Genomic DNA, 13,419 nt, shown 5'->3' on the forward strand with positions numbered 1-13,419 from the left:
TTCATAACCTTTTTCAACATCTTTTATTTCTTGCAATTTTCAACTTATATAATAGTCTAGTCTTGCGTGTCTATGTATGTGCAATATCCGCCTAAAAATAATATTTTTCGCAAATAAAAAACAAACTTGATTAACAAACATCCTTAGGATTATTAATTGTAGGAGTCATGATTGTAGGGATCATATATATTATTTATTTGATGAATACTATCAATGAGCTCCAAGTTGAGAAACAAGAAGAGTACAGCGCAAGCCAATTTAGCAGAGCTTTTCCATTTCTTGAGCAGTGCAAATCAGAGTTGAAGGATTGAGGCTGAGTTGAATCTCATTACTGGTCAAATTAAGATAATGTCTTAAAAGGCATAAAATATGTTTGCAATTATATGTATGGTCGGGCTTCACCCTAGGGATTAGTGAGATTGCCAAAGTTTTAACTTCCAGAGCTGGTGTATGTAAGGAAAAAGGATTTCAGTATTATAAACAACTTCCAGAGTGGGTGTATGTAAGGAAAAAGGATATCAATACTATAAATAAGACTTAAATACATTTTTAATTTTAGATATATATTAATTTTATATGACTTAAATATATTTTTAATTTTAAATATATATTAATTTTATATGACTTAAATATATTTTTAATTTTAGATATATATTAATTTTATATGTGATTTCTAATATTTTTTTCTTTTTAAATAGATTTTTAATATTTAAAATTTTTTATACGAGATCTCTACCGTTAAAAAGAATTCATTAACTATTAATATGATTGTTAACTCGATGTGTCAGAAAATTACATGTGATACCAAGTCAAATTAAGTGTGACATGTAGGTTAATCATCTGTCAAACACTATCACACACCGACCTAATCCCCAATCACATGCTGCGGAACATGATATGAGTGTGGTGCTGCGAGTAGAAGTCACACGAATGACGGTTTCGTTTTCGGTCAACAAGCTCAAGGGAAATGGAAAGGAAAATAATGATAATGTTAAAGTTCCTTTGAGTGTTGAAGACACAAACGACGTCATTTACGAGCTTTGTGTGTTGGCAAAGACAGATTCGGATAACTGAGCCTGCATAGCCGAAGCAAGAGCAACTCTGCTATTGGTTCGGTTCCTTAATGCGGAGGAGAAATCCGAGCTTGCAAGTTAACGTCGTGACGACGAATAGGGGTTTCGATGACGACGATGTCAGAGGAGAGGGTGACGATTCTGGAGACGGTGGTGAAGAGGGTAGGTTGGTGGTGGTGGCGGCGGTCTATGCCGGGATTAAGAGATTGGGGGTGGAGCTAAGGGAGGGGATCAGAGAGGGCGAGGAAGAGGGGGAATGGTGCTGTTCTAAAAAGGTCCATTTTTGAGATTGGATACACAGACCCATTGGCACAGTTAAGGAATCCCTGAAACCAAAATCATATTTTGACAATGGGGTTTAGATGGGCATGTGCCGATGTGTTCTTATCCAAGAGGATTTTGAGTACATAAGAGATCTAGTGTGTAGGTTGATTTAGGGTCTAAAAAGCAATTGCAACCAATTCACAGCGAAACACAACAGTCTGAAGTCGACACTACTACCATAGTTCTCAACTACCGTGGTTGCTCCAACCACCACCAAGTCGAAACCCTAATCTTTTATTTTAATTTAATTGAAATATGATGTTATGTCAGATACTATGTGACTAACTTACATGTTTAATCTTAAGTGTGGACGTAATAACAAGTAACTTGTTGACATATCAAATTATTAACGTTACATTTAATAGGTTACTTCTAAGGGAGGGACTTTACATAAGTTTTTTTAAAATATTAGACATCTTAAAGAAAAAATTTATTAGAAATCAAATATAAAATTTGATTATATATAAAAGATAAAAACATATTTAAGTCTATAAACAATTACAAGTTTAAGAGAAAAAAAATTTAATTAGATTTCTAAACTAAAAAATTTATAATTGATTCTTGATCTTTTATATTTTTTTAATTAGGTTTTTAAAGTTAGTAAAATTACCCCAAATCATAATTCTTTTATGATTTTAAATCGTCATAAACTAATTCCAAGATCCAATTACAAAAGTTTTACATAATAAAAATATATGTTTTTTAGTTCATGACCTAATTACAAATTTACAAAAAATTTAAGCATTAATGATATATTAAACCATAATAAAATTAAAAAGAATACATTAATATATACAAAAAAGAATTTAATTTTACATTGTCGATTAAATAGAAAGTATAACCGATAAGATTTTAAGATAACTATTATAAAAATTAATAAATTTATTTTACATAATTATAATTAAATAATAATTTTTTATATTGTTAGTAGATAAATTATTTTCTTTATATAATTTTTTTTTAATTTAACTTATAAAATGATTTTTTTTAAAATGGAAAAACTCTTATTAGGATTTAAATGAAAATAGAGAAATGGTGTGGAGGAATAACTAATTAACAACGGCCTTCCTTAGTCTTAATTAAAGATTAAAAAAGATACAACTTGAGTCAAGACGCAACCAAGTCAAATATGTACATATTTGCTTTTGTTTTTATGTTCAAATTAAAGAATAACAAAACAGAACACAAATCTGTTTTCTTCTTCTGATTGTTTTCCCTCTGCATAGGTTATAGACTTATGGTGGATTGATTATTTCTGTTTAATATGAATGTTTCCCACCCTTGACAATTTAATAGTGTGTTTCTTTACCATTTTTCAACTGAGACCAGACACGAACCTCGTTTCTGGTGTGATATTTTTTCCCTGTCCTGTTCATGTACTTGTACAATTGAAATTTGCCAACGAGTTCACATCCAACAATTGACAAGTAGAGGGTGTTTGAAAATCCCAAGTTCCCAGCCTGGCCATTTCACTAGAGAATTGTCCAACAGTCTCAACAACCAAGCATGACTTTCTAAACCAAGCTTTTGGCTTTAATAATTCGTTTTCAACCTTTTCTTTGATTAAATTAAGTGCTGCCTAATAATGACAAATAATGTCAAAATCCTAGCAGTTTTGAGTGGCAAATATTGTCATCAAAACTTGGATTTTGTTGGCTGATTTCTACCAACAGACATGCATGGACAACCTTGTGACAAGGTAATATCTATAATCTTAGTTGCTCTTAATTATATATAAATTAATATTTTTTATTGTAACTGCAGCGAGGTAAGTTAAATATAATTATCAAATTTATTCTTGTAAAATAAATTAAAATTTTGACTACATATATTCCCTATATACAAATATGAAAGCCAGGCCATGTTACAATTAAGAATATTCTCTTCCTTCGTGTCATGAATAGCGTGTTCGATAATTTTTAAGTCTCTAGCCATCCTTTTAAGCTAAATGGTCCATGCATGTTTGATCATCCCCTTTTTCTAAAAAATACCATGTTCTTAGAAGATAACGTTTTTTTTGTTTAACTAGTTGAAACAATCCAGATAAGATCTTACTTCTTAAGTGCAAGCACTTGAATCTCTCCTTTAACTAGTACTTCTTGATAGTCGACATCTTTATCTAAAGAAATCTCTTGGAACCGAGTTAGTAGTTGAGTAGTCATTTTAAAGGAGAAAGAAAGAAAAAAATCTAAATTGTTTGCTTTTGTTTCTCTAAAATTAATTTGAATTAGACATCCTACATACGGGTAGGTATTGGAATAACATATCATTTCTACTATACTTTTGATTAAAAATAACTCATTAAAAAGGAACAATAAAAGTAGATTTGTGAGAAACCATAAATTACTACTCCAATTGGATAAGCTAAATACTGATGAAAAAGAGGGGAGGCAACTCATCGATAAATGCACTTATTTTATACCCAAGAATAATATAATAACTAATATATTTATGATATCTAATAAATATTTGAATTTTGTATTTATTTTTTAATAATTTTTTATATTAAATTCTTAATAAAATAATAATTTTATTTTTTTTTCTTGATATTTTTTAGTCCTAAAATTAACGTATTTTATATTTGTTCCTTGATAATTTTATTTATTTATTATTATTCTAAGACTAATAACAAATAAAAAAAATTATCAAGAAACACATATAACATTCACAAATTTATCAAAGATTAAAAAAGAATGTCAAAACTAAAAATAAAATTATTATTTTATCATAAAATTAAAGCAAAATTTTTTTTACTAGAAAACAAACATAAAATTTAGATATTTATTATACATCATGATACATATTGATCTAATTTAACCCTATACATATAAAATAGAAAGTTATGCAATGCGGGTTCATTTCACTATCACAAAAAAGAAGCGATTAATTAATTAATCAAGTAAGCAAAGGAATATTCCAGCTTGTTGTGAGCTGCCTCAAGTATAAACCCACCAACGGGTCACTGAAAAAAGAGTGATTCAAACTAGGATACAAATTAAAGATCTTGATCACAATATGAAGCTTCCATGCTCTGTTATTCCATATAGCTGCCAAACACAATAAAGCTGATATCATGATTAAAGAAATTTTATTTACAAAAAAGATAACACATTATTACCAACTCATTTATTCCATTTGTCAGGATATGCAAAGGCTTCGTGTTAAAGTAGGTTACCTCTTCCCTCTAGTGGGGGTAACAACATATATTTCCAGCTGGTTATGATAGGTTCATATGCTAATGCAAATCGTACACACAAGAAAAGAAAAAAATCTCTCACTCCCTTGCCATTAGGCTTTTTAATTTGGTTTTCAAATACTTGAAAAAAGCTTTGGTGGATTCCTATTGTGAAGAATCAAAGAAAGGTCTTCCTTTTTGTGTAACAGGTGTCCTGAACAGCCGAAGACTACATATATAACGATTAAAGAAACTATTTTTCTTTTTGAGAAAAATCCCACATAGGATATTGCATTCGCCCTAAAGTGGTGTGTCCACAATATCTCTTCCCATTAATTTATGTGCTTTTCATAACGTGGGTTGAGACATAAAAAATTGTCGAAGCCACATGGCTCATCAGGCATCTTATGTAATTCCTCCGAGTACAATTGTTTCATTTTAAGCGGATGTTTAAAATTTAAATTGATTTATTGTTGCACATGCCTGTCCTTGTAATTTAAGGTAATCTAATACACAAAGAATAGTTAGTTATGATGGTCAATATGGACTTGCAGGTGATAATGAAATTACAAGTTCTATTTCGATAGGTGTTTTATTAAATTCAGTAGAAGTGAATTAATATGCCATTAATTAATTTTAATAGCTGAAAATCAATATAATTTTTTTCAGGTTTAAGATTTTGAGTCTAATAAAACTCAGATTAAGTGACTGACTTCATGTTATGCATTGAAATTTAAAAAAATCAGTTTCAAATTCCAAGTTCTATTTTTAGTAGAAAAATGTTTAAGAGAATCCTCTCTTCTAAAGTTTTCAATCACTAAAGGACCACTATCAAAAATTGAACCCAAGATCATTGAGTTGATATTCAATCATACATGTACTAATTCTAAAATATACCCACATAAAGGTATTTTAGGGTAAAGGGGGTATCTATACGTATGGTCTACAAATAATTGCGCTTTGGTAGTCCTTGGATGCCTTGTGACGCGGTATAGAAAAATTGGTTCGAATAGAATAGGGGGTTAGTTGGGCTTTTCGGGGGATGAAGGAGGGTTTCAGAAAGGAAATAACCGAGATAAGTAAAAGTTATAAAGAGTCAATTTTGCCAGAAAAAAAAGGGTTTATAAAATGGGTACGATTGCTTGGTGAGGTGAGGCCAGAGGGACAAAATAATGTGAACATGACAAAAGGTAGGGAAAACCCATGGAAGATGGCTTAGTGGAGGTATGAATGGATCCATATATATATCATTCACGGGGTTGATGTAAGTTGACCTTTATAGTAACTTGAATGACAAAAAGGGTGGGTGCTAGTGTTGTTCATTTTAATGATGAAAGTTTATTTGTTTCATAGTGGCAGTTGGTTTTGGTTTCCATGTGGTGCTAGCTAGTTATCGTATGCATGTCTCAACCCCCTGTATCATCACTCTCTGCATTTTCCACCCCATGCTTCCGGGCCCATGTCCTTTCGTCCGTTTCACTATTTGCTCAGTTTCCCTCCCTCTTTTGCTTGTTAAATGTGAATTTAATTTTTTTTTATTGAATTTCTTTTTACTTCTTTCCACTATTTTTTTTATTATCCGTAAAATTGAAGACAGATGTCGAAAGTTTATAATAGCTTGTTCAACCAATTTTGAATTAAACTATCTTATTGCTCTTTCCATTAATATTGAAAACATACTTATTGTTTTATTTATATCAATTTTAAACTATTAATATTGAATAATATAATTTTTTTGGAGTTCAAGGTATTCTTAATCAAAAGTCAGAAACTAATTATTTGAGTTATATTCAAGCTGACCTTTAGCTCTTAACATATTTCTTTAATACAGACAAATATTTAGAGATTAAATCTTGGACTATATATTTAAAAGACATAATTATCTGATTATAAAGAATCAACCGACATTAGTTTGATGGTTGGTTAACATGATCGGAACTCGAATCCATTTAAAAGGAAAAAAAGAAGTATCGGGTATACTTAATTAACACACGAATCAACTTGAATTGATCATTCAAATTTATTTTAAAATGTAAACAGTCTAAAGTAATACTAATAGGTAAATCACCTGCATTGCCTGTGATTTGAGGATGGGTAAAATTTGGTCAGTAAGTATATGAATATATTGCTCTTTTTTTTTTTTTTTGTGGTACATGCAAAGAATTCATGGTTGCTCAAAGGTAGTAATTTTGACTTGTGTGCAATAGTCTTCTTTGTTCAGTGACTCGCGGAGATATCCTTTTTGATTGTTTGCTTTTACTGTACAAAAAATATTGAATAACAAGTAGGTTGATTCACCCATTTGGGTCATTTTTACGAACAATGGGTATGTTACAAAACTAATTATTGGCGCGGGTATGTTTTGTACCCTCCCAAGTTAAATCGCAATTTTGGCTAGTGGTTTTAGTGTCACAATTTTTATTTATTTTTATATAGAAGTTAGTCAATTTTGGAGCTGATGTAATTCACAGTAAAAATTGATCTAACAACGTGGGTTTACTGTATCTTTCCGATACTGGTACTTCTTGGGACAGTTGAGGTTCTTTTTTTAATAAAACTTTCTTTATTCTTTATAACTTAATATTTTTTGGGTTTAAATATTTTTTTATTCTTTATAACTTAATATTTTTTTGTTTTTGTAAATTTTTTCTTTACTTTTAGTCTTCATAAATTATCATCTTTTGAATATTAAATATTTTAATTTTTAAAGTTATTGATAGATATGATTTTTGGGTTTATGAAATATCTACTTATTTTATTTATGATTAATCTTTGTTAAAGAATCCACTTAACCAACTTTAGTAGAATCTCTAGTTTTAATCAATTTTTTTTAATCCGTGAAACTTGAACTCATCTTACTCGACAGATTGAACATAATATTACTCTTATCAATAATTTATTAGTTATTGATAGGAATGTGGTAATTGTGTATGTATATCACATTTTTTATAAGAAAATATGATACTTAAGTTTTTGTTTTTAAAAAACTAAAAATAGGCACATGGTGACTATAGTGATTTTATTTTTAGTATTTTGTGGTATACATAATGTTAGTACGTTAATTATTTGTTAGTTTTCAAAAAATATTTTTTAATTTATATTTAATCATGATTTGATTTTTTTTTAAAAATAAAACATCTTATAAATGTTTATGTAACAATGAATCTTTGGTAAAAAAAAAAATGCAAATCCAAATGCTTCAATATTTTGTAAGAACTTTTTCAATCAAATTGTTTGTAATTTTTTAACTTTTTAACTCCTAATTTATAGCTTATAAGCTTTAACTAGTTTATAAATTTTCAGTTAACTTATAAATTATTTTTACCAAATACATTCTTTGACTGTTTGGTATGTAACTTGTAAATTACTATAAAATACTTCAAATAACTTATAAAATATTTTGATCAAAATTAAATTTTAGACAATTATAAAATAAACTCTTATATAATAAGCATTTATTAAAAAAGATCTTAATTAAACCATTTTTCCAAACAGCCCCTCAGCCTCATAGTTCCTTGGATTATCTATTTTTTTCTATTATTTTTTAAGAGGTTTTGAGTCATTTATTATAAATTTTAACTTACTTTATTTTCAAATATATTTACCCTAGTTTGAAAGTTTTGAATTTGTTCACCCAAGTTGAGGTGTGAAATTTAATAAATTTAGTATACATGTGATTTTTTGTTTGTTCAGCAATACGAATATTTATATTAAAATGAATGCACCAAAGGTGCTGTAAGTATTACAAAAGTTGTGGGTGACAGAACACAAAATTTAATAACATGAAGAAGGCCTGGACTATGTCTGTTCCAGCCCGAATTGTAAAATACTGCCCCCGTCCAACAAGATATCATAGCTGGGGAAAACACTCCACTAATTAGAAAGTGTGGCTTGACCTATGCAATTAAGGATTTGCATATGAGAAGATACAAATTCTAAGAAGTAAAATGACCCAACACCACTCCTCAACAGGTTGCCAAAGTAATACTTGGGTCAATTTGTCATTATTGAAAAGATACATCAAAGTCAATTTGATATGCCTTTAACCATGACCAAATCTCAAAAAGAATTTTATGCCATAGCTTCTCATTCATACCTTATTCTTCAAAAATCATTTTATTCCTTTATTGCCATAAATTTCAAACAATGAAACTCCAACCTATTGCCCACCACATGTTTGGCTTTGTTCCTTGTAAGCCATGAGAGATTTGTTGAAAATGATCAATGGCCATAAAAGGGGAAACGATTGGATTTTCAACAATCTATATCATCTCCGTCAAATAATTTATGCCACTTTGCATGAAAATAACACATTGAAAATATCTTCATGCATTCAGTTACACCAAACACAAGCAAGACCATCATCTAGAATTTGTCTCTTATGAAGGTTAATCTTTTTAGGTAACCTAACATGTAAGATTCTCCAAATCATAAAAAAGATCTTATTTGAGATTTTAATTTGTCATAACCGCTTGAACACTTTCACCTCATGAGATCCAATCTTCAAGTTGTGCAAGGTGAGATAAGTGAATTTTAACTTGAAAGAATTTGATAAGTTCACGGTCCAAATCCAATAATTTTCCCCAATGTCCTCAATATTAGCATTATTAATCAAGGCAAATAACTCATCAACCATATGTTTCTCTCACTCAAACCATTCTCTCTTCCATCTAAGATCCCAAACCCATATCCCTTTCACCACCCATGTTAATTATCTACACAATCATCTTTTTGTTCTGAATTAAGGAACAAACTAGCAAATTTATGTTGCAATATCTCCCTCCCACACCTCATATCCTTTCAAGATCTAGTATGTAATCCATCTCCAATTTTCCACTCCATCATATCTTCAAACCACATATCCTCCTCCCTTCCACACATCCTTTTTAAATCTTTCCACCAAATAGATTCATAATGTGTTGCACCCCTTTACTCAACCTTTGTCAACCCGAATATTTAGAATCTAAAATTCTCTCCCACGACTCCCTTTTATTGTCAAATAAATTTCATCTTCATTTAGCAAGTAAGACACTATTAAACAACAAAATGTTCTTTACACCAAGGCCACCATTCTCTTTTGGACAACAATTTTTTTCCCTCTCCACCCAAGATATTTTCCCCCTTCTATCCTCACACTCCCACAAAAATCTCCTTTGGATACTCACCAACCTCCTAGAAATTGGTTCCAGCATTTAAAAAAAAGATAAAAAAGGAAGAAAAAAAAGTAAGCACCAAATTAATCAAACAAATTATACATGCGATTGAATAAGAACATAATTTAATGTGTTTGTTATTTATTCTTATCATAATAATGCTTTGGTTTGTTTTGCATAAAAAATTGCTTTCATTTGAATAACTAAAATTAATAGTAAGGACAATTTTTTTAAAAGGAAGAACAAAACTTTTATTTTCTTCGATCAACAAGTCTATAATTATAAAATTAAATCACGATTCTTTAAAATTAGGTAAAATTGTAAATTTAGTCCTCCTATTTGTCTCAAAATTTGATTTTGGTCCACCTATAATTTAATTTATGAATTTAGTCCCCTAACTTTTTGCAATCCCGTTATTTCAATTTTTAACCTCGAAATTGGACGTTGACTGCTATTTGTCAACGTTGATCGCCACGTGTTGCGTTTTTATTGGACGTTGACCACCACGTGTCACGATTTTATTGGAGGTTGACGTTAATTAGGTGCACAAAATTAACGTTCAATAAACCTGCGACACATGACTGTCAACATCCAATAAAAGCGCGACACGTGATGTTCAATGTTGGTAGATAGTAGTTAACGTCCAATTTCGAATTTGAGGACTGAAATAATGAGATTGCAAAAAATTGGAGGACTAAATTCGTAAATTAAATTATAGCGGGATCAAAAATACAAATTTGAGACAAATAGGGAGACCAAATTTACAATTTTATCTTAAAATTATATATACCTTAGTCAAGTTTTGATTGATAACAAGCAAAAATTATTTAGTAGTTATCATGAAAATAATATTTCATTAATTAAACTATATTTTATATTTTTAAATTAAAAAATTTAATGTTTATGCTTTATTTACTGATAAAAATGTTTCCTTAAATATTCTTGAGTTTATATTTTTACAATTTAATTATATTATAAAGTAGCATATTGCACGAGATATTTGCTATTTACTAATTTTGAAAATTTCAGAGATTGCGTCGTTTAGAGGCACCATACTTAAGATGTGAGTGTGAAGCTCATAGATTTTAAAAGGGATGCATCAAATAAAGCCAGCAAAAATGTCCCTTGAGATCTTCCAGTGCCTTGGCAATGGTAAGGCTAATTAGGTCATTGCCTTAGGCCTCCCATCAAGCTTTTAATTTTATATGTATTTATAAAAAATTAATTTAAATTTAAATTATTAGGTAATGTATTTTATTATATTATTTATTGTTATTATTATTTTGTTAGTAAAATTATAAAATTTTAATATATGTATACACATAGATATATTATAAATCATTTGAGAAGTTTATAATTCATTTGAAAATTATAGAAAAATTAGTTTCTATTTACTTTAAATTAAAAAAAATCATATTAAAATTAATATATTGATTAAATTTTATAAAAATAATATGATATATATTTTGATAAAAATGAAAGTGGTGAGATTACACATTTTTCTTATAAAATTTAAAATTACTTTCTACTTTTTATTTGAATCATAATAATTGAGAATTGTAAAATAAAGTCAATTGAAAAAAAAATATTTATCTTGAACTAAATTTAAGTTTTAATGAAAATTAATATAATATTATTGGTCATAAGTTTTCTCTCTAAATTGAAGATATTAAAAGAAATACTGACAAAAAAGTTAATGTCTTATTAAAAATATTAAAGTTTATTAAAAAAATTAATCCTTTTTATATGCATCTAATGTTTATAAAATATAATTAATAATAATTGTAATAGTTGTCATTGTCAAAAAAATATTTAAAATTAATTATTTATAGATTTAATTTGAGATCATTTATATTGTAAGATATAGTAGAATAAATTACTATTGAATGAAATTTGAATGTATTATTTGAATATTAAATTTTAATTAACAATTTTTACAAAAAAATGAAAGAATAAATTGAAAATAAACAAGACTCACAGTACAAAATTTGCCTAAAACAAGGGACCATCTCAATCTGAAAGAGTCCATATCATCATCATACATACTTTCAATTACCTATATAATTTATAGCGCATAGCTTTTTATAAGTCATATCATCATCATATATATACTTTCAATTACCATAATAATAATAAAAAGAATAGCAGTAGCTAGCTTGAAAATGACGATCACATTGATCATTTGCTTCCTTTTCCTCCTTTTTTCCTTTATTGCAATTAAGCAAGAGTGTACATGGTCATGTAAAGTTAGGAAGATGTAACATTTCTAGCCAGCTATCTACATCATTCAATGAGAAAAACAAAGCCTGGCCCTTCAATGTGGTAGAAGAAGACATGTGCGACCTACAAACAACCCATGATTTGGTTAAGATTCATATCACTCAGCAAGGATTTAAAGAAGAAATTGAAGGTTGATGTTGGAGAGATTTGATTATGGCCTGTGGAGAAAGGGCGTTGATATGAAAATGATGTTTAAGAACACAAAAACATAATTGATGGCAGAAATAGACAAGTCTACTACTTTGTGTTTATTAGCACCAGAAAATCTTGATAAGGTTGCCGCATTGCAGGATCCTTATAATAGAGAAAGTCTTGTCTCTACATTTAAGTTTTCTGATAACAACCCGAGATGAACCATTCAAAGCATGTAATTTCACCATGGAGGAAAAAATGAAAGATGTAATTTTAGCCATTCGTAATGGTTAAAATGGAAAAGTGTGTTACACGAAAACTAGCTGACTCATGAAAAGGGTGTTACTATTGGACTGAATGAAGATTGAAAATGACTTCCTTACCAAATGCATTGCTTACGTACAAGACTGAAAAAATCTTTACATGTTAGGTTTCTCCAACAACTCAGATTAGGCAAATCCTGACTAGCTTTTTTGTTTTTCCTATTTTTTTTTTAATCATAGTAATAAAATACAGCATGTTTGGTTAGTTAGAGACGAAAGAAGGTAGGCATTTTTTCTGATAAAGTAGTTAAAGAGTTACTGCATGGATAGATAAGAACATTATTAATTTAAGAAAGCGATTTTTGTTTTTTTAAGTAATTAACAAAACAATACTACATTATTATATTTGTAAGAAACTGATAGAAGTAACATTTTGGTAGTTTCTGTATAAATTCTTATAAGAAAAGAAAAATGAAAATAACTAAGATATTTTTGTAACTACTAAATGAAAATGAAAACATAAAACGTATTTATCAACCAAATATGTGAGGGAGTGTCTAGATTTTGATGTTTTTGGGAGGAATATACTGGCGGGCAAAGATGTCAATCAGAAGTGGAATTGGAACAAGTTAGTTATAAAGTGGGATGGGATTGACAATTAATTGGCGGGGCCAAAGCTTGAAAAGCTGAAAAGTTTGGGGTCATGGCTTGGACTATGCATTGCAATGCAATTGGGTCAAGAAAAAAAAAGGGGGGGGGGGGGGGGGGGGGGGATGAAAAGAAGGTGCCATGTGCTAAACTGAATTATTGAACCATAGAAGCTACAGGGACGTGGCGAAATAGCATCTCATGTCTCTTTAAGGTGGGTAGGGAAAAGAAAAGTGTCCATGTCCACCCTCATTTTCATTTTAGACCACTTCTTACCTCAATTGCTAGCTTTAGAAATGAATTTGTAACTTAACCAGGGCCACTTTGAACTTGAAGGAAAACAAAGAGGGTCAGGGGATGAAAATTATTGT

This window comes from Glycine soja, chromosome 19 (genome assembly GCF_004193775.1).
Source record: "Glycine soja cultivar W05 chromosome 19, ASM419377v2, whole genome shotgun sequence".
In the NCBI taxonomy this organism is placed as follows: Eukaryota; Viridiplantae; Streptophyta; class Magnoliopsida; order Fabales; family Fabaceae; genus Glycine; species Glycine soja.